Source organism: Cyprinus carpio, chromosome A22, assembly GCF_018340385.1.
Source record: "Cyprinus carpio isolate SPL01 chromosome A22, ASM1834038v1, whole genome shotgun sequence".
Classification (NCBI taxonomy): domain Eukaryota; kingdom Metazoa; phylum Chordata; class Actinopteri; order Cypriniformes; family Cyprinidae; genus Cyprinus; species Cyprinus carpio.
In genome coordinates, this window is record NC_056593.1 from 7084197 (window position 1) to 7104360 (window position 20164).

The following is a 20164-nucleotide window of genomic DNA, read 5'->3' on the forward strand; positions in this document are numbered from 1 at the left end:
GCAAATTATAGAATTTACAGTGGGTTAAACCTGGGATTGAATAGCTGAAGTCTACAGGGACAGCTGAAAAGAAAGCTTGCAGACTGGAGTTGAAGAGAGCCTTGCCTTAGAGGACGCTTAGTGGCCGCACCTCCGACAATGTTGGTTCTGGACTAGATTTATTACCCAGCTTTAACTCAACAGCAAGTTACGTACCATATATCGTTTCTAGTGAAAAGATAGACTATATGGATGTTGAAAAACCGCAGTCTCTCACCTCCAGCCCTGAATGAATTCCTCTAGGTTCTTTGTCTCGGGTAGAGCTTGTCCCTGCAGGATGATGGAGGTCATTGTGAGCTGTTCCGGTCAATAAAACCCGCGCACATGGGCCTCTGGTTGCGTTCCAGTCCTGACTTGGAGCCCTGACGGAACAACTCAGTCCCCAATCACTGATGTTCTGTGGCTGCACAAAATGCCCCTTGAGGCAAAAACGGAGTCGTGCAGGGAGTCAACCGAAAACTGACTCGCATTCTTAACATTTTGAACGTTAAAACAGTAAACACTCAATCGAGGTCCTGCTGCTCGACGCCTTAAAATATGCAAGAGCAAGTGTATAGATCAGTGGTCGCAAGTACAGATTTTTTATTAAAATAAAATGTAGTATCTATTGTGTCTTAAAAAAAAGATGGAGAAAAATTCTACAAAGGATAAAAACCTGTTTATTTATTATTGCTTACTCATTTTGCAAAAATTTAATCTATTAATTAATTCATTTATTTATTAATTTATATATAAAAATATATTTGGTGTTTCAATGTCTGTCCAAAATGGCTCATGCATGGTACTTAGTCCTGATCCCGCAACATCTGAAATCACATACTATCAGTTACAACTTCAGTTTACCCAACTTCCATTATAAACTAAATTAACAATGTTAGTAAGAGAATCCCGCATTTCCGATGCCAGCTTGTTTGTGAGGACATGTGCAGGTGGCGCACAAGTTGTCGCGCAAGAGTGACTCACATCAAGGACCTATTACAAATCTAGATAAATTAGAGCCATCACCAAAAAACACTTCCTCATTCAAAGTGTGTCACACTGCAAACAATGACAACATCTGCTTGCAGGACAGACCCGATGGTCCTATTGAGGGACCGGAGCACTTTAAAATCTTTTTGCAGGGGGAAACAAACAGGTTTTCAAAAACAGGTTGTGATCTGTGTTTTACTTTTCAGAACAATTTTCACCAGAAATCTGAAAACTGAAACGGCAACCTTCGCACTGCAAATAAATTCGCAGTGAGCATGACTGAGATTTCCTGAGTTTGTATGTCAATGAGTAATCTACAGTCTATATGTGTATTCAGTCAAATGCTAATATTTATACTGTGAGGACATGCACGGTGGGGTGGGGGGGGGGGGGGGGTTTGGAAAGTGTACTTTTAAAATAATGCATTACAATATGAAAACAACACACCATGAAAAAGTAACTAATTGTGTTACCTAGCTACAGTTTATGGAAAGTAATGCATTAAGTTTCTTTTGACTTATTTTTTGTCACTTGGACTGGGCTTGCTTGTTTGGTTTTTAATAACAAAACACACAAAAGTTATATTTTTTGGAAACTGTAAGGGCCCTCCTTTCAAAAGTGAAATTAATGTCTGAAGGAAGGGAAAGTGCCGTTGCAAAATTTATAAGGTGTGAGTGAATAAATGGGGGGGAAAAAAACTAACTTACGTTACTTATTTAAAAAAAAAAATAATAATAATCATTGTAAATTTATAAGTAATGTGTTACTTTACTAGTTACTTGAAAAAGTAATCTGATTACATAACTCATGTTACTTATGATCCGTTACCCCGAAAACTGACTGAAACACAGTCTTTCCATGATTTGATTGTTTTGTCTAAATTTTCAATGCAGCACAAATAATAATTATTATTAACTATCACAGCACTAGAATCTAACTGTACCGTGACTTTCTTCCCTTGATGCGTCTCGTGGATCCTAATCTGATTGGCCACGGGCTGACGGTCCCAAGGCCTTGAACGGACAAGTGGCGGGCGTGTTTCCGGCAGCTGCCCATTGCACATGTTCAAAACAGTACACAACCCGTTGCCCTCTCGAGCCGCACTGCCGCAGGTACACCGTCACACAGAAGTAATGTCGCTCCCACAATCCCACTGGCCTTGTGTGGACCTCGGAACACACGCTTTGTTGCTTTATATAGAGCACCAAACGGCCCATTTGACTGGTTCTCGTAGCGGGCATTAACCGGAGTGGAACAGGGTCTAATAGTAAACGCCCTGTATTAAAGGATTAATACACAAAATTAAATGTAATTAATTAAACAGAAACAATTAATATCTTTAAACTTAGCAAATACAAGACAGGACAGAGATACATTGCTTGGGTAGTTATCTTGTTTCTTTTTCCGAGTTCGCTGTCTTTGCTGTGCTAAAAGTCCACGGAGATTTAAAACAAATGAAATTCAGAAACACCTCTGTGTATACTCTTTAAACAACCTTTAAAGACTAGACAGCTGAAAAACAACCTCTCAGAGGACTACTTGAACTTAATGAGCGGGAAGTGGAGGAGAGGCAGGCAGAAAGAGTCTATTTTAAAAGGCCCTTGTAAGATAAAGATGAGCAAGAAATTTTAGCAGAGAAACGATGCAGTAATTTTCATATGGACATTTTCAAGCATCATTTCTTTGATGGTGACCGTGACACTTTGCGGTTATGCTCTGTGTGTTTGGCATTGCTGGTAAACACACATTGCTCAATACATCACCTATATGTTTTAAATCCATATATAGTTCCATCGGGGCCTTTTTGTTGCCTCTCTCCGGCTACTGGGAGGAAACTGTCGCACAGAGCAAAGCGTCTTCAGGACATATCCCTAATGATGCCAGTTCCCCGTACCCTTCATGAAGATCCCTCCTTCTGAGCCAATTCAAGAGTCAGTTATCAATCGCGCCACACAAATCTGAAATCCAAGGACCTTTCGTTTCTGCCTCATTACCTGAAAATGTACCAAACTTGAGCACTGTTCATGTAAAAGTCCATAACTTATGTTTAAATAAATCATAGGCAATCTAGAACATTCAATTGTCCTTTGCAAATGCCAAGAAAGAAATAAAATGCTTCAGTAAATTCATGTGCGACTTGGGAATTGAACCCACAGTCTGTGGCATTGTTAGTTGTCTGCACAATGCTTTACTAGTTGAGCTACAAATAAAAAAATACAAAAACAACTTGTCTAACAACTTGTACCTGCCACCAAATCAAATTTAAGAGTACAAATGATAGATCTGTGCCACACAAATCTGAAATCCAAAGAGACCTTTACATTTGTGCCTCATTACCTGAAAATGTAAAAAGTCACATAACTTAAGTCACACTTCTAAGCAATTTAGAAGAATTCAAATCATCCGTCACAAGTGGCAAAGAAATACATAAAAGCCTTATATAAAAGCCTTTAGTAAATTCATTGTGCTCACTTGGGAATCGAACCCACAACCTTGGAGATGTTAGTTGTGTTTAACGCAGATGCTTTAACCAAGCTGAGCTAACAAGAAAGAAAGGACCTTCTTTTCTAAAAACTTGTACAATATGGTTGTTTAAAAATGATTTAATTCAGTCTACTGCAATGTAAAACTTGCATAACTTACGTTCAAAATAATCACAGGTGATCTAGAACTTGCTAGATCGCCTGTGATTATTTTGACATAAGTTATGCAAGTTTGTACATGCATAGACGAAAGTTTAAATTGTCCATTGAACACCCCAAATAAATAAATAAAAGGCTTTCAGTATATTTACTTTGCTCCTTGAGAATTGAACCATTGTTATTGTATCTATTAGCAACATGCCTTTATCAGTTTGGGAAGGCTTTATACAAGAAATAACTTAGACCCCTCGCCTAAAAACTGATAAATATTTTACCCTGCCATGCAAATTAATGATGTTGAGGGTCAGGTAGGGAATACCGGCTCCGCTGTGTGGAACATCTTGAACTGTAATACTGCAATAATATACTAATAATAAGAGGTAATTAAATCATCAATACTTAGGCAGGATTTGCACGGCAAAGTTGTATTATCATTACTTACATCGAAAAAGGCCTCACAAAAGCAGGGCAGCGCCCGCACCCATCCAGGTTATCAACATAGCATTGCCTAAGCCCCTCAAACATTCGCAATTTTAAGACGCTTGTGATGGTGAGACTAATATTTGGAGCTATGCCTGGTCTAAGCCTAATTATAATGCAGAAGATTACAGTCTACTTCCCATTATTAAGGGTCACTGAGGCGGCTTTCCATGTTACAGACACACAGATGGTGTTCCTGGGGCAGATGTTGAAACATTTATTTAAGAAGACTGTGGTTTCTATGTGTTTTACCGTTTCTTGCCTCCCTTTTGAATTACCACATTCCCACCCACTGTGTCTGTCTGTCCTTCAGTGTCAGTCCCTTTATTAAGGCTCTTTCTTTACTTCTTCCTTCAGCTCAGGTGCATGTACGAGAGCTATAAGGCCTATAAGAGCACAGTCATAAACATTCAGACTTCAATTGGAAGCTGGTACAAAGAAATTCTAACCACTGCTGAATACGACGTTGTCTGTATGACATATAGAAGAGAGACCGAGAGAGGAGATAGAGCGAGAGATGAAGAGAGAGAGAGAAAGAAAAATGCTCAAGAAATGATCTGTCAAACTGGGTCTCACAAATATTAATGACCGGTTTTTAATTCTCTACTTATTTTATACAGTCAAACCAAAATTTTATTCAGACACACTTCAACATTTCACACATTATCACAGGTTGTTTCGCTAGATAGTTTAAAAAAAGGTACTAAAATAAGTGACAGCTTTTGATAATGTCCAGATAACACTTAAAGCAACACATGGTCAGTCAGGTCAAAGTGTCTGAAGAATTTTTGCTCCCATAGTTTTTTATCAATTTTACTGGTAGTCCACTGTATGAAGAATGTTTGGTGTATAAAATGTCACATGCTATCCTCACTTACATGAATGAACTATAGTGTCCTGCACCCACTAGTAAACAAAACAAAAAAAAAATTTAAATTAATAAATAAATAAAACCCATCAAAAACTAAATATTATCTACAAACTAATCATATAACCCCGAATCCATCATATTTTCTATTAATTAGCCTATTAAGGTACTCATAGAACCCCGGTCAGTCATAGAACCCCGTTAAAAAAAAAAAAAAAAAAAAAAAAAAAAAACCTGTCTGTCAAAGTCTGTCTGTCAAACTAGATAGATTGATAGATACTTGGGTTCTTCCTTGTAATTTATTTTACTTGTTTTAAGTGTGAAAAATACGGTAACAGTGCTGTTTGCGACCTTTGGCTATTGTTTTCTACTGTACCTTTAAGCGACCTTCTACCATGCAAATAACCTTTGTTATGATTGGTTAATATCAGTGTACTCACCAGGGCACACTATATAGTTCATCAGGGAATATTTCAAATTGTAAGAAGAGCAAGAAAAAATCCCCTTGAAAACATTATCAATTTAAAAATATTTGAATCCTCAAGCACTTCATTGTCCTTAAGGCCATTCAAAGAGCACTTATCAAATTACAGATATTAATTAAGTACAAACCACTCAAGCAACTAATATTAAATCGCATGCATGCTAGATTTTTGGCTAACCTTCAGCGCAGGAGGGTTGTACCCTCTCCAGAGGCGAGGACTGCCTATTGGCGGGCTGAGTGGAAAGGAGCTTGACCCCTTCCCCCGTCCCGGGTGAAAATCAGTACAGCGGTGAGTCACGTTACCCTGAGCACAGACGTTGTGTTTTGACAGGGCTGAGACAGGAGCTCAACCGGCAGGATGATAAGGCCACGTGTGATACCTCTCCTACGACTACATTGTCTGTAGACCTTCGGACAGAGATTATCATAGATACATCCTTACATGACCGGAAAAAACCCTCACAAGACGCCAAAATGTTTCTTGGAGGAAAAAAGGAACAACTTAAACCATGACAAGATAAGAAAGACATTTTTATGAACACAAATACAAATTTGTATCTATCTTCAACTGAAATACGAAAAAAAAAACATATCAAATATAATTTCTATATATATATATATATATATATATATATATAGATATATTTAATATATATATATAATATATGGTGATCAGAGCCCCTTTGGTGGGCAAAATCAAAAAAGATATGAATATATGAGAAAACTACACAAACAACTAAAACGAAATATATAATTAAACAACACAAAATATATTAATTAAAATAATAAATAAAAATATATGAATTTAAAAACTAAAAACTAAAAATAAATAAAATTAAAATTTATATAAAAAAGGATGTTTAAATTCTAAATAATAAACAATATAATAATAATAATAATAATAACTTGAGTCAGCAAATAATAATAAAAAAAAAAAATGTATGAATGTGACAATTAACCATTAAAAACAGATAAATAGTTTATCAAAGATACAATTAAACACATTAACCATATTTAAACACATACATTTAAAAATATTTTATAATTAACGGGGGGGAAAATTATGAATATTTTCGCCACTTCATAACCGTGATAATTCCCAAAAACAAGTTTGTCCGTGACTCAGAATCTAATTATACACACACCTGATTCATGTACACTGAGAGCAAGATGACACTTGTGCCTGCGGCGGTTGTGTTCGAAGCCCATGGCGGGAACTAGGGACCTGTGCCTATTATGGCCAAAAGTAAGTGTTTTTTAGTACATCCTCGGCGTATGTCAGGACATTTGAACAGCCTGGCAGAAAAACGTGTTGGACCCGCTTGGCCGAAGGTTCGCGCTTTTAAATCAAACACCATCATACAGCTCTGTATAGGACATAGCGGTAATTAGGCAACATAATATTTGCAATGCTGCAATGGTTTAGCTGGTAATTATCGCTTCCATGCGCATTGTGCATGACGCATGAACCATCATACTCATGAAGGCATGTAACCGGATTTACGCTTAATTCCAGCGAAAAACCCAGTGCTTTCTTTAGACGCGCCGAATGCTAGCTGGAGGAGTTTTAACAGGAAGGTGGACACGCTGCAGGAAAACTGTACAACTCAAAACACACTGTCCATGAAGAAGGTCATGGCTGACTGAGGGGGAGGCAAAGGAGTCTAGAGAAACGACCTTGCCTTACAGCAACTGTCGATATACTGTATGGGTACCAAGCTAGGCGTATATGCCAGGCAATTCAGGGTCGTTCACTTTTTATTTATTACAGTTTAATAAAAACAATTATCAATAATTCAATAATGGACACCCCTAAAATATAAATTAATTAATCTTTATAATTTTATTCATATATAGAAATATAATAAAATGTATTTGTAAAAAAAAATTAAAAATAAAATTATTATTACATGCTAATTTTACTACTACTACTACTACGTACCACTTACTACTTTATACACGACACATGTAATTACTAAACAAAATTATAATTAAAACCTGAGAGCCAAAATCTAAGTTACGAACTTGTTTCAGCATCCATCCCTGTATTTGAAAGATCAAGCTATAGAAATCAATTTAACATACAAGTATTATTAGTGAACACCTTTCTCTTACTTACTACTTTAATAATAATTAATAATTAAAAAAAATAAATAAACTGAATTAATTTGTAATCATTTTATTCATATATGTGGATGGTAGCTTAGCCGATATAGCATATGAATTTTGGTATAACAGAGAAAAATTCTAAAAGATGTCAATAAAAACGTATACGCTCGCATGAGGAGTAAATATTTTAGTATGGTTAGAATAGATAATAAAACTCATGATTTGAATTGCCTGTTCTATGTATGTGCACAGTCAAAAGCATTTTTCCTACATTGTTTATTTTTATTTTTATTTTTTATTGATTTTTGGTAATATCCTGTTGAAAAATTCTGAAAGGTGTGAATAACTTTTAAAACGTGCATAAAATGAACATTCTAATTCAGGTCAAAAACATCTTTAATATATCAAAAAAATAAAAAGAAATATCAAAAAAAAAAACAGAAAATCTTTGCCTTAAAAACAAAAATCACGCGGGATGACAGCAGCAAACTCAACGGCCAAGTGTCAGAACACATCTGATGTACTTAATTGATGTTTATTGAATATATGCACAGCAGGATTTTAGACCAATGAGATTTCACACTAAACTGATATGGTGCGATAACACTGGATAATTTATACACAATTACTGAATAACCGTTTTAGACCTTTTTTAATCCTTCTCTAGACAAATCCTAAGCAAAATTTGACTTTCTAAATGACATTTTTACATGAACCACCACATTCCTACAATCGTCCCTCTTAAAACCGTTCTCCGAGTCCTGAAGTGAACTCCGTCCATCTCCACCATGGAGTACAAGTTCTCATCGTTGTTTCTCGGCTGAATCTCCACCTTCATGGTGTGGAGGAGTATCTGGCCCACACCACAACTGATACCCCAGCAGCCACAATGGACGTCACCCACCCCCCAGTGAAGGGCAGCGGAGGTGGACGCTACTCTACTGCCCGACCCTCTATGCGGGTCACCACAGGTTTTGAGGGTAGTGAGGGGATAATTTGCTTCAAAGAGGAGGAAAAAACAAGGTCATGATATGAAATAGAAATACAGAGATGTAATAAACTAAAACTTATTAATCAAAAACGGACCCTAAAAACGCGCGTTAACGTGTTTTCACCAGTGTTGGACACGAGTTAGGGATAGGTATGGGTGGTGAAGCAACTACATAAAACAAAAACAATCAACAACAAAGTCATTAAACTTCCGTTTTATACTTTCATAGAATAGAATAAATCAATAAATATTAATTGAACCTGTGATATAATAAGATATATCTCGTATATATATATATATTTATATTAATGATCAAATATATATATATATATATGATAGTATATATATCTATCCTATTAGTATATATAGTATCTGTGATGAAATGCCATTGTTTAATCAAACAAGAGACCATATTTATTTAAGAACCATTTTTCTAGAAGAAGACACTGCCCAATGCATGAATAACACTTCCTGTTGTATCATTTTGTAGTATACAATAAATAAAAATGTTATTTAGAAAAATTATCTTTAAATTAAAATATTACATTTGTTTTTATTAAACAAATTATTTATTATTATGCCTTTTTCACAAAACGAGCAGTCTCTATTATGGTATAAAAACTTTTATTGATTTATACTTGTTATGTGTGGTAAATAAACAAACAAATTAATGTTTAATCTATACATGTTGTTTTTATTAAAAAAAATAAATAAATTTGTATGCAATAACTGACTTGTTTTTACTTGTAATTGAATAAATGAAGATATGAATGAATGAAACAATGCCAATTGAATATGATAATTGTGGGTTATTTAAATAAATCATTTGTTTAGGAACTTTTTGCAGATTCAGTCCAGTGCTGTATTAAAAAGTGTCAATCAATCAACTCAAGTCAATCAATCGATCGATTTTCGATCGATCAGACATCATATCGTATTCGGGGTGAGGAAGCAAAGGAGCGAGATAAGTGATTTTGATGCACAAACAGCGGAGTATGTCAGTCGGAACTTATATGTCACTTTAAATAATATATAGTTATGTGGAACGAAGCCCTGACTTTCATGCCTTGCCAAAACTCTAAACAAAAACTTTCTCTCACACCAAAAAACACAAATATCATAAAAAATCTAAGAAATATTGCTACATGAAACCAGTAATCTGATTTGCTGCCCTGCAGAACTTCAGTCGCCAGAAACTGACCCTAAACTAAAAATGACCCAAAAACTCGCACACATGGTTGATGATACAGTCATTTATACAGATCTAGGAGATGTCTGAAAAAGTGAGAGGAAACACAGCTTGAAAAAGAGAAATATTGATCACCCACTACAAATGAGATGGCAGTTTCTCACTGGGATGTTATGCAGAGAACATCTACAGATGTGCTAATAAACAGGCCAAAAGAAACTCTTCATTGTTACTTCTAGTGGTGCAAGTCCTGCTGTTTTAAAGTCTATTACAGGTGAATTGTCACTAGAATCCAAATCAAATGCAATTTTCATGCTGCCTTTTCATTTCAAACCTCAAATTTGTGGTCTCACGACAAAATAAGGAGTAATATCTATATATATATATATATATATATATTACTTCTGATTCTGATATATATATATATATATATATATATATATATATATATATATATATATATATATATATATATATATATATATATATATATATATATATTTAGCATTAAGACTTTTTAAATATTTTTTTTTTTAATTATTTTGACATTATTACAACAAATTCATTTTGAAAAAAAAAAGTCATCACTGTAAAGAAAAAAAAAATGTTTGTGTGTGTATAATTTATGCTGATTTAAATGAATTAAATAATTCAATCAAATAATAATAAAATAAATATTATTTAAAAATAAATCAAATAAACATTATTTTAATACAATAAGATATGTCAAATAAAAAGTGAAAATTGTAATTTGATAGGAAAGTTTTTTGATACTAGATTACATTTTGTCATAACATTTTCTATTTAGTATAAATAAATAAATAAATGCTGTTTTTATTCGTTTAATTTCTTGGCAGATCAGTCATGTGATGCATAACCTATAATATATATATATTTAAGTAATATGTTTAAGTAATTTCAGAAACAAAAACCATCAAAAAACAAGTCACGTTATAATACCTTCCGCACAGTATCCCATGCAACCTTGTGTTGGTTGCAGATAGTACAGAAGGAACACCCCACAATTCCGGACCGAGATTGGGATACGAAAAAGGCAGCAATCTTTGGTGCTTCCATGGAAGAACTGCCATGTGGCACAGGCTGAGAGCTGCTTGACCTCTCCGGGCCTCGGAAGAGAACTGTCCTTAAGAGATAACCACACCGGAGCCTGCGTCCCACAGCGGTTCATCTACAAAAAGAGACGGAGCTCAAGAAACTGCAGTTTGGAAAGCAGTCAGAACTAACTGACAACTGCTCACCTCAACACAGCGGGTCGGCATCTCTGCAGGTTTGTTGTTTATGGAAAATCGGTACCACCCGGGTGACAGCGAATGGTCACAGATCAGATCCTGTATCGCTGTGTTCTGAAGTTCAGTAGAGTCGAAATCAATGCTACGATATGCATTCTTCAAGGTCCTGTATCCGCCCGGATAGCACTCTGGAGCTGGAAGAATCAAGGACACCATCAAACAAAGGATGGAATTACAACTTTAATATTCATAAAAGAGCTTAAAACAACCTTTCGGCAAAGACAGAGGTCAGCGCTCAGAACACAATGAGGAAGAAGGTCGAAAACCTGTGTCATTACAGTGGCTTGAAAACGTCACTCAGGTTCATTAAAAACCCAAAGGGGGTTAACGTGACCTCCTCAGTGGCGGACGTTTTGTCTGGGGTAAAAATAACTAACACCTTTTATCTAACCCCCTTTTCCTTGCTCCTAACTTTATGCCGCAAAGGTCAGCAGATTCGGCTATGTGTGTCCAGGTCTCACGGCAAAACGGAGGGACAAAAATAGACGTTTGACTTTCAGGCTAAAACCTTTTTAATCCCTTGCCATTTCCTCAGACAGCACATCTGTAACACCTTACCCTTCTCCTTCATGTATCTCAGAGCCAAAGTGGGTCAGATGTCACTATTGCGGTAAATTATGAGGGGAAGGAAGATCGACAGGGACCTGTCTCACTTTTTTGTATGAGGACGCCTAAGGCTAGCAGTACACTGCTAATCCTCTAATGCTCCCCCTGAACATGGCTAATAGAAAGCTTGTGCCAGATGTCATGCCATCTCTACCAGTGAACATGGGAAGCTGATAGAGGGCAGATAGCAGATATTATATACTAGATTCCAGGGTCTACAATGGCAATATGGTCTTAAAAAGATATACAGTACATTACAGAGACATTATAGAGTCCTGGACAAGTAATAAACCATCTAAAAGCATCTAGAACACTTCAGCAACCACATAGCAACGCTAACATTTTGACAACAAGTTTTGCACAGGAAAGCACTCACATTTTCATCTAAATATTTCATCTAAAAATATTATATTTCATCTAAAAATATTACTATTATTAACCTACATCTCTCAGTGAAGTCTCAAATACAGACTTTGTTCAAAGGAACGTCTCCACTAACCATCTGAAAGTCCTCATAAAGAATAAGGGCAGGTGACCTTTGACCGGAGTGGAAAAGAACAGAAAATCTCTCCTCTTATCGTGTCTGCTTTCCAGAGGGAAGACGAGGCCAGGCTGAGAGGGCTTTCTGCCCCACTGGAGCACTGATGAGATCATGTTTCGGCTGGTTTAGAGTCCATAATGCCCCTGCTCTTTCGAGCCTAATTCAAAGGATCATTACTCTGCAATTATGTCCTAAACTTTACTCTTAGAGATGTAATGGGGCAAGATGAAAATAAAGATATTTAAGTGTTCATTTTATAAATTCTTAATAATGGTTTGGTGGGGAGGGATGATTTGAGGGGACGTTTCTTAAGGGGATGTAATGGAGTTTCAAGGTGGCCGGCTTAAAGATAAGATGAAAGTAAAAACACCTACTGAGTGCTTGTTTTACTTTCCATGAAAACATGAGCCATTCATACATTCAGAAAGACATATGTTTGAAATATTCACTGTGTAGTTTGATTCGTTTTACGGTAAAATCATAATCATCATTATCATCATCATAACTGAAAAAAAAGCTAAGTGAAATTCCAAGCATAAAATTTAATTAATTAAATAAAAATTAAATGTGAAAACAATAAAAAGTGACAACAGCAAAGTGACATCACAAACTGTAAAATGAAATTTATAATAAAATGAAAATTATATCAAGGGAGATTGCAACTGTAAAAATACAATATAATAAAATTAAATAAAAAATGATAAAAAGTGACATCACAACTGTAAAATAAAACACAATACAATAAAATAAAAAAGACATCAGAAAAGTGACATTGCAAATGTAAATTAAAATAAGTGACTACAGAAATATAACATCGCAACAGTTAAAAAAAAATACAACAGCAAAGTGACACAACAGAGGCAAAAAAAAGGAAATGGTAAAGTGGCATCAAAGCTTTAAAATAAAATAATAAATATTAGAAATTATTATAAATAAAATGATAATAAAAATGGACAACATGCAAGAAAAGTGCAGATTAATTCAACCTTAAAGAAAAATCACACCAAAAATCCATCTTATAGAAACAGAACAGAAATTTCGTCAGTTGAAAAGATCTGAGCATATAAGTTATGCCAGAAGGTCACATTTAACAGAGTAAGCCACATTTGGTCTTCGTCTGTACTTGCAGGGATAACAATCACAGTCTAGTCTTGCTACGCAAGGTCAAAGGTTGCACAAACACTTGTGTTTTCAGCCCTCAAACCAAAGCTGGGGCAGCGCTGCTGGGTAAACACCTCAGATCGCCCAGTTAATTTGTTGACTTTGGGCCGGGGTAGATTTCAAACACTTCCACACCAGGGAATTCCACTGAAAACTTCAGATTAGACATGGACACTTTTTGCAAAGCCAGTGACTACAAAAACTAGAAGATGGAAAAATGTCCATCTGTGACCCTAGACCACAAAACCAGTCTTAAGTGTCAATTTTTCGAAACTGAGATTTATACATCACCTGAAAGCTGAATAAATAAGCTTTTCTTTGATGTATGGTTTGTTAGGATAGGGTAATATTTGGCCGAAAATCTGAAATATAAAAATCTAAATATTGAGAAAGTTGCTTTAAAAAATTGTCCAAATGAAGTCCTTAGCAATGCATATTACTTATCAAAAAAAAAAAAGTTTTGATATATTTATAGTAGGAAATTCACAAAATATCTTCATGGAACATGATCTTTACTTAATATTCTAATGATTTTTGACATAAAAGAAAAATTGATAATTTTGACCCATACTATGTATTTTTGGCTATTGCTACAAACATACCCATGCAACTTAAGACTGGTTTTGTGGTCCAGGGTCACATATGTGGTCAAACCTTGTACCTATACACTGGTGTCTTAAATTAACCACAAGCCAATGCACTGATCATATGAAGCTAATCCATCCTGAAGTGTACCAAACAACAGAACCACCTCAGCCATCAATCCAACGGGTTTAAACTTAATAAATAACTGAAAGAAATTGGAAAAGCACAAAAATACATGCACAAGACGCAAATGTTTTCAGCCCAAACTAAAAATAAATGGAAAAAGTATTTGTAAGATAAAGTTTTAATAAGAAAACAAAAAAGTAACATTATAATTGAAAAAAAAATAATAATAATAACTTCATTCACTTACAAAATTATTTCAATATAGTTTTTCCTCCCATTTCCATCACCATTTACATGCTTGCTCACATGAGTTTAAAAAAAAGTTGCGAGAACGCAAAAGTTTTGAGAGCAAATGCAAAGTTTCTTGTGGGGAACGCAAAACTTTTGCAAGCAAATTATAGTTTTTCCCCCTCTTTATTTCAATCACAATTTTTGAGTTCACATTTTATGTACTCAAGTTTTGTTAGCAAACGTTTCTTGTGGTAATACTTTTGCGAGGGAAATATAGTTCCTTTTCAGTCAGTCACTCCAAGTCATGTCGGTGACCAACAAATTGGGATTTCACTTTGAGAGACCAATCTACTTTGAGAGTAAACTAAACGACCCAATGTAAACTGGCATGCGATGACTGCATCCTGCTGCCGCTGATTGCAGCGCGAGTATAATTAGGCAGCGGGTGCAACACATATTCAGCTTTTCGCTTCGGAGTCGAGTGGTTCTATTGTTCTGCTCTGCCTTTTCATCTGGGAGGAATTCTGACGAGTCAACGAGCGCTCTGGGGAAGAGGCTTTTTTAACGCCTGGTGCTGGTGCAAGACACAGGTGTGACATTGCTTCTTTTTAAAGATGTCATTCCACCTTGAACATGCTGAAGCTGCATTCATGGATGAGTCATGCGTCATTGTGGTGGTATGACCATCGCTATGTTGCAGCTGAGACTCCAACAAATCAAAGCAGGTGCAGTCCCCTTACCTATGCCCCAATCTAGTCGCTCTTCTGTTCCGCAGAGGGGGGCTACTTCAGTGAATAGTCAGGGTAGCCAGAGGGTTACAGTGGGGGTAAACCCGCCAAGGGAATCTCTGTGGGCCCCCCACTCTTCTAGCACGCCGCAAGCTGTGGGGCTGCTGGGTGAACATGTCGGTTCCTTGTACAGGAGTCCGACCGTTTCACTCGGTGCTCCTCCAGATGACCAGATGTCAATTGCGGCATCGGAGGGTGAGCTGGAGTCTGGGGAGGAGGACTCGGCTGTGCTGCCCCCTTCAGGGAGAGTGGCGTTGCCCTAGCCTGACCCAGAATCGACGGCTATGCTTTCCTGGGCTGCCAAGGCGGTCAGGAGACCAGATAGGGAAGGCACCTTTTTCTGGCTGGAAACTGGTTTGGGACCTCCTCCTCCCTCACTACCCTCGATGTTGGGGTGGCCAGGGGTTATAAGGCAATCCCCCTGGTGGAGTGTTTGGCTGTGATGCAATTGTGTCCAAGGAGCGCTTCCACCTGGAGGGGTAACCCTCGTCTCCCATCTAGGGCCTGTAAGTTCTCATCCGTGCTTATGGCCAAGGCTTATGGTGCCGCTGGACAGGCTGCCTCTGCCCTGAACGCAATGGCACTCCAGTAAGTTCTGACCCAGAGTTGATGCAGGAGCTGCGAATGGCAACGGACATTGCCTTGAGAGCCACAAAAGTCACGGCACACTCCCTGGGTCAGACAATGGCCTTGTTGGTGGTCCAGGAACGCCATCTCTGGCTGAACCTGGCGGATATGCAGGAGACCGATATCGTTTTCTCAACTCCCCTATCTCCCAGGCCGGCCATTTCGGCGATGCAGTTGAGAGCTTTGCCCAGCAGTTCTCGGCTACCCAGAAGCAGATGGAGGCTATCAAGCACATACTGCCCCGTTGGGTGCTTTGCCTCTCCAGACACGTCCCATTGCCAGCTGTTCTATTCCATGACCGAGGGAACCCTTGGCATGGATGCATTGGTGCACAGCTAGCCCCGGGGCCTGTGCAAGTATGCGTTTACCACAGTGAGCCTGAGTCTCTGCCGTCCCTACCAGTGTTGTATCCCTCCTAACTGGGCTGGAGCCACCTCAGAGACATTCCACATGTTATACTGCACTTTAGGCCCAGTCCATATGTGTAATCTTGACATGAAACCTCCCTGCGAGCAGGATGTGGATTCTGCAGGGTCCCTTGACAGGGTACACTTTCCCAGTGTTATCCAATAGGTCTTACTGCATGGGTCTGGTGGAACAACAGTAATAGACTCTCTCCACGTAATCCCTGTCCTATTTTCTGCCCCAATTGCCACTGGGGGGGGGGGGGGTGCAGGTACATGGGTGCTGGAAGGGGCAGCAACCATGGCGTTTTTGGTAGGGATCCCAATTCGTCTGTCACTGACGTGACTCAGAGTGACCGACTGAAAAGGATCGTCTCGGTTACATATGTAACCCTCGTTCCCTGAAGGAGGGAATGGAGATGTCATGTTCCATCGCCACAGCTGCTGTACCACCGCTGAGCTGCCGGGTCACCGGTTCAGCTCCTCAGCAAAAACCTGAGTATGCGTTGCACCCACTGCCTAATTATACTCGCACTGCGATCAGCGGCAGCTGGATGCAGTCATCGCATGCCAATGTACATTGGCTCGTTTAGTTTACACTCTAAGTAGATTGGTCTCTTGAAGCAACATCTCAATTTGTCGGTCACCAACGTGGCGTCTCCGTTATCTCCTTCAGGGAACGAGGGTTACATACGTAACCGAGTCATTTCTTGGGGCAAGGCAAAATTTCAAAAGCAAAGGTTTTTGCTTTCACTCGCAAAAAATTATTGCTATATTTTTTTCATCTCATCCATCAGCAGTATTTTGATTTCTCACAAAATTGAGTGCACACAATAGTTTTGTCAGCAAACACAATGTTTTTTGGGTACAAGCTAAACTTTTAAGCGCAAATGCTAAAGCATTACAACATAATTTTTTGCTCCCATTACATACTTTTCCCATCACCTTAGCAACTTCATACGAAGTATCAATTGTGACATAACAAAAATATATAAAGAAAAAGTCATGGCAAATCAAAAACTAAATCAACTTAAAAGTCATAAGAAGGATCCTGCTGAACCAAACAAGCTGCAAATATTCTTATTTTAAGCATGCAGTGTTTAAGGATTCTTAAAGCTGGAGAACTTTCACACAAGTTCATCCAGTATGTGTGTATTGTAGGGTTGCAGGGCTGCTAAATGAGAGTTATTTGTTGTGACAGTCTGCATCTCGGCTGAATGAAGAGCTGATTACACTGCAGGATAGAAACAACTCCAGATATTCACACTCTCCAAACGATTGGTTTGTTGGGTCTGGGTCTGTTGCTTTTATAAAATATAAGTGACCACAGGAAACTCTCCCCGATATTAAAACGAAATATCTTCACAGTTGCAAACACACTGCCAGGAATTCACCCAAACCCTGAGGACTCGGTAATGACTCTTTTTCACTCGATTGTGTTGAGTGAGGCTTATGAGGGATGAGATCACATGATCCAAACACACAGCTGTCGGACATTTAATAAAGACTGAAAAGTCAAAGCTGATGATTCACTGAAGAAATATCACGGAGATGGACTTGTTCACGGTCTGCCGAGTGAAAGGACACCGCTGGGAGGACATTGTGCAAGACACAATACCAAAACATTTTAGACATTTTTTTCCAAAGTTCTTATATTCAGCTTTGTTTATCCCTAAAACTCCAAACAACAGAAACATTACCTGCCAAAATTAGTAGCACAAATCAGTTAATATACTATCATATCAAAACTTTATAATGTCATCCGTTACAATAATGTTCATTTTGGTGACACTAACAAATAAAGTGCAACCAAAAATCCCCCTATGCCTGATATAGATAAAATGCTAACATATTTTGCAATCGACTGCGAATGTATTTTCTCTTTTTTTTTTTAATCTCTAGACTTTTTTTGCATCTTGTGGTGATAAAAGGTATGATATGAATACATTTGAATGAACATTCATAGTTAAATTAAACTAATAACCCAGTTTATAACAAAAATAAGAATAAAACCTACATTTAAGCAAAGCAAAAAGCAAAACAATATAGTGTAATGCACAGTATATGCTGGCTGTAAATGAGTGCATTACACAGGTCTATAACCTGTAATGGCACTGAGGCATGAGCTGGAGTAAAGGACAGTAAAGATATCACAGCCTCACTAATCAGTCTGACCCCACAATCATGAGGCTCACATTCCCACAATTACTGCAACCCTGAGGCTTAATACTCACCTACTGACTGCTCTAATGACTGCTGAAAACAACTGCACACACACACACACAGAGTGTGAGAGAGAGAGAGACTGTGCGTGCGTGCGTGCACGCGCGAGAGAAAGAGCGCGTACTTTTCTCCAAAGAGCAAGTTAATTCAGTCTGAACAGCGCAAATGGATGTCAGTGCGCAGAGGTACAACGACATTTCGCACAGAATTCTAACAGCTGTTCAGTCCCTCTGGAGAACCTGGATATTGAGCACTAATGTAAACAACGTCTTGCCGTTTAAGGCACATTTATCTCAACGCCATATTCCTGACGCAGCCAGACCAAAATCTTATGCACAACTTTTAAACTATGTTATGAGCTAAAATAAAAGTAAAATAAAATAAAATAAAATAAAATAACCTGCATATTAATAATAATAAAAAATACCCTAATACAATGCAGTAAAATAAATAGACAACTAAATAATAAAGAACAATAAAATCAATTAAACTCATAAAACCCCCTTTCAAACTAATGTTATGAGGAGTGTAAAACAAAATGCAACGAAAACAATAATACATGCAATATATATAAAAAATATAGTAGCATAGTAAATAATAACAAAATAAAATAATTATATATTTATATATATATATATATATATATTTATATATATATATATAATATATATATATATATATATATAATATATATATATATACTTTACAACACTTTTGTGCACAAGGTTTGTGAATCTATAAATCGGCTTAAACGTGCGCTAAAGATGTGCCAAATGCGTCCTCAACATATTAAGTATTTACTATAAGCGTGTTTTTGACTTACCCAGTTGCCCAAGCAACTTAAGCGGTAGTAAACATAAGCACCAGATGCAGATAGATGACTTTAAAGAGACGTTAAAAAGTTCCATGTTTGTGTCTCACAGTTGCGCGTTTTTCTACGGGGATCCCATCGGAGAGTTAGGGGCAGTTTACACAGAAAAAATCAAAATAATAATAATAAAAAAGTTTGCGGGGTGATTGAACACTCCTGATGTTGGCATGTATTCCTTCCAAGACTAAGGCAGTTTCCTTGCGCACAATATACTATCCTAAATTCATGGGCAGTAAGAGGAGTCCTGGACCATTTTCCCCTCGTGTGTGTGTAAACAGTATAAACTAAGGGGCACTCGAGTCAGAAGCCCTCAATTAACTGGAAAGTAGGAGGACACTAACGGGGTCGTTCTAATGAAACAAACTCGCGAAAAGCAACGAGAAGCTCAGAGAAAGGCAATTTACTGAAACTAAAATGGAGAAAAGATTATTATTTCCACATTAAATTAGGTGAAATCGTTTTTCCATGGGGGGATGTTTCTTCACAAGGATTCACATCCTAAATACACTTCCGATTAGAAGCAAAAAGGTGTTTTACAGCAGAAAAAAACTTTTAATTGTCAACAAAGAACTTGTTAATATCTGGTCTATGCTTCTGACCTGATGGGTCATATGTGTTTTCTAGGGTGACGGACAGAAAAACAACGCTAAATGCACCACAACTAATGCATAAGAGAGCAAAAAATAAAATAAAAATAAAAATCCAAATAAACAAAGACAAAAAAAAAAAAAAAATCCTATTATTTGTTATTAAAAATATTATAAAAGTTAATATTTACTGTATTGTATTTATAATAATTCTATGAGAACAGAGAAGTCCACATCACAGCTGTAATGCTAGGAACAATATAGATGGAATCACTTTCAAAAAGACTTTATTATTATTATTATTATTATTATTATTATTATTATCATTATTAT

At 37.1% G+C, this 20164-nt stretch overlaps 1 pseudogene; it reads right to left on the reverse strand.

Annotated features, from left to right (window-relative positions):
- Positions 1–19822, reverse strand: part of LOC122134964 — a 38031-nt pseudogene extending 18209 nt beyond the window's left edge.
- Between the last annotated feature and the right edge of the window lie 342 nt (positions 19823–20164).